A 4,070-nucleotide genomic window follows, 5' to 3' on the forward strand; every position below is an offset into this window, starting at 1 on the left:
TTATGGTGCCCGTGAGGGTTTTCACCAATAAGACTCTCTCATTTTTAATATCTCTCAAACTCACTTCGCCTTACGGTGCCCGTGAGGGTTTTCACCAATAAGACTCTCTCATTTTTAATATCTCTCAAATTCACTTCGCCTTACGGTGCCCGTGAGGGTTTTCACCAATAAGACTCTCTCATTTCATCATTTTTCTTCTAGCACCAGAGTGTTGTCCCCAACAAGGATCACTTTACCTGCTTGTATTGACATTTCTTAAGATTGATCAGAAGCTCTTTCTTTGGACCGTAATGTGGCTTTTGGATGGGTTTAGAAAGAAAGGTATAAAAGCTCAAAATAATTCAAAAGTAGGTCCAATATTACAACTTTCGGAATCATATCTCTTGCAACAACCATAACTTCTGCCCCAGTTTCCTTCCCGGGGATTATTGGATTTTCTTTTGTTATGACTGAACCTCAGTGAGGCTGCCTACGTACCCTTTCGGGATCAAGTCAAACGTAGTTCAGATATAAAACTACGTTCGTTGTTACGATTTTTCCTTTTCTTCCACTTTTGTTTTCTTTCCTTTCTCTTCTTTTCTTTGCCTTTGCTTTTCTTTCTTATTTTTCTGTTTTACTCACTGTTTTTTTTTCTTCGCTTCTTTTTTTTCTTTTCTTTTATTTTTTCTTTTCTTTCTTTTTCCACTGTTTTTCTCTTGTTTCTCCATTTTCTTTCCCTGCTCGGGCTTACGAGCTTGATTATTGATTCCGAAAGAGGGGTATGCAAGAAAGTAATTAAGGCTCAAAGGGGTGACAAGGGATGAAGTGTTTAGATAGCAGAACAAAATGCCTTCGTCATTTCGATCTCAAAATATGCCAAATACAATCAGGTACACAAAGATAAAGAAATAATACATAATATCTCTTGACTGCATCAGAATTGATAGCCATTTCTACACATTTCCCTTCTACGTCCGTTAGATATAAAACGCCATTGGACAACACTCTGGTTACAACAAATGGCCCTTCCCAGTTTGGGGCGAACTTTCCTTTTGCCTCAGCCCAATGAGGTAGGATACGTCTCAGCACCAACTGCCCTACTTCGAACCTCCGCGGACGCACCTTCTTGTTATATGCTCTTGCCATTCTCTGTTGGTATAACTGACCGTGACACACTGCTGCCAATCTCTTCTCATCAATCAAACTTAGCTGTTCCAGGCGGGCTTTAACCCATTCATCATCATCAATCTCTGCCTCAGCGATGATCCGGAGGGACGGGATTTCAACTTCTGCGGGTATTACTGCTTCGGTTCCATACACCAATGAATAGGGAGTCGCTCCTACTGAAGTACGGACAGTAGTGCGATAGCCTAACAAGGCAAAAGGTAGTTTTTCATGCCATTGCCTTGACCCTTCGACCATTTTCCGAAGTATTTTCTTGATATTCTTGTTAGCTGCTTCGACTGCCCCATTTGCTTTAGGGCGATATGGGGTAGAATTGCGGTGCATGATCTTAAACTGCTGACATGTCTCGGCCATCAAATGACTATTGAGATTGGCACCATTATCTGTGATGATTACCTTCGGGATCCCAAACCGGCATATGATATTTGAATGTACGAAATCGACAACTGCCTTCTTAGTCACAGATTTGAAGGTTTTTGCCTCCACCCATTTAGTGAAATAATCAATAGCTACCAAAATGAATCTATGCCCATTTGATGCTGCTGGCTCAATCGGTCCAATAACATCCATTCCCCAGGCAACGAACGACCATGGTGCCGATATTCTATGCAATTCAGAGGGCGGAGAATGAATCAAATCTCCATGTATCTGACATTGATGACATTTGCGTACGAAACTGATGCAATCCCGTTCCATAGTAAGCCAATAATACCCTGCTCGGAGGATCTTCTTTGCCAATATATATCCACTCATATGAGGCCCACAAACTCCCGCATGTACCTCAGCCATGATAACTGTAGCCTGTCTGGCATCTATGCATCTCAATAACCCAAGATCTGGCGTTCTCTTGTACAACACTCCTCCACTGAAGAAAAATCCGCTTGCCAAGCGTCGAATTGCTCTCTTTTGATCCCTGGTAGCCTGTGTCGGGTATACTCCCACCCGGAGATGTTCTTTTATGTCATGGAACCATGGCTCACCATCAAATTCTTCCTCCACCACGTTACAATAGGCATGCTGATCTCGAACCTGAATATGCAACGGATCCACGTAAGCCTTGTCCGGATGATGCAACATTGACGCCAAGGTGGCCAAAGCGTCGGCAACCTCATTGTGCATCCTTGGAATGTGTTTGAAATCTATTGATTGAAACCGTTGACAAAGTTCATGCAAGCACTGCCGGTATGGTATGAGCTTCAAATCTCGTGTCTCCCACTCTCCCTGAATCTGGTGTACAAGAAGATCCGAGTCACCCATGACCAAGATTTCCTGGACACCCATGTCTATAGCCAATCTCAGTCCCAGGATACAGGCTTCGTACTCAGCCATGTTATTGGTGCAATAGAAACGAAGTTGAGCAGTGACAGGGTAGTGTTGCCCTGTCTCAGAAATCAGTACTGCTCCTATTCCGACACCCTTGGCATTGGCAGCTCCATCAAAGAACAGTTTCCATCTAGGCTTCTCGACCTGTTCTAATTCTTCAACATGCATTACCTCCTCGTTCGGGAAGTATGTTTTCAAAGGCTCATATTCGTCATCAACGGGATTCTCAGCTAGATGATCAGCCAGTGCTTGTGCTTTCATGGCGGTCCGAGTCACGTAGACAATATCAAACTCCGTAAGCAGGATTTGCCATTTCGCCAGTCTCCCTGTAGGCATGGGCTTTTGAAAAATATACTTCAATGGGTCCAACCGAGAGATGAGATAGGTAGTATATGCTGACAAGTAATGTTTCAACTTTTGCGCTACCCAGGTTAAAGCACAACACGTCCTCTCGAGTTGTGTGTATTTTACCTCATATGATGTGAACTTCTTGCTGAGGTAATAAACCGCCTGCTCTTTCCTTCCTGTGATGTCATGCTGCCCCAGTACACAACCAAACACAGTCAGGTAAAGGATCAAGGGCCTTCCTGGCTCTGGTGGGACCAACAGTGGTGGACTAGCCAAATATTTCTTGATCTTATCAAATGCTGCTTGACATTCGTCCGTCCATCTGACCGCAGCATCTTTCTTTAACAACTTGAAAATGGGTTCACAAGTAGTTGTAAGCTGGGCAATGAACCTGCTGATGTAATTCAACCTGCCAAGTAAACTCATCACATCTTTCTTGTTCCTTGGCAGTGGTAACCCTTGGATGGCTTTGATCTTAGACGGGTCTAATTCGATACCGCGCCGACTTACCACGAATCCCAATAACTTCCCCGAAGGAACGCCAAACGCGCATTTTGCTGCATTAAGCTTGAGGTTGTACCTGCGGAGTCTCTAGAAGAATTTCCTCAAATCCCTAACATGGTCACATCGTTTCCTCGACTTTACGATCACGTCGTCCACATAGACCTCGATTTCCTGATGTATCATGTCATGGAACATGGTAGTCATTGCCCTCATATACGTTGCCCCTGCGTTCTTCAACCCAAATGGCATGACCCTGTAACAGTATGTCCCCCAAGGTGTGATGAATGCTGTCTTTTCTGCATCCTCCTCATCCATCAAAATCTGGTGATAACCCGCATAACAATCCACGAAGGAAGAAATCTCATGTTTGGCACAATTGTCAATCAATATATGGATGTTTGGAAGTGGGAAGTTGTCCTTCGGGCTTGCCTTATTGAGGTCACGGTAATCAACACACACTCTGGTCTTCCCATCCTTCTTTGGTACAGGCACCACATTAGCTAACCAGGTAGGATATCGAGTAACTCGTATGACCCTCGCCTCAAGCTGCTTGGTAACCTCTTCTTTGATTTTCACACTGATATCTGTTTTAAATTTCCTCAACTTCTGCTTGACAGGCGGGCATTTCGAATGAACGGGCAATTTGTGGACCACCAAATCGGTACTTAAACCTAGCATGTCATCATATGACCATGCAAAAACATCTTTGTATTCAAACAACAATTCAATTA

Source organism: Nicotiana attenuata, unplaced genomic scaffold, assembly GCF_001879085.1.
Source record: "Nicotiana attenuata strain UT unplaced genomic scaffold, NIATTr2, whole genome shotgun sequence".
Taxonomy (NCBI): Eukaryota; Viridiplantae; Streptophyta; class Magnoliopsida; order Solanales; family Solanaceae; genus Nicotiana; species Nicotiana attenuata.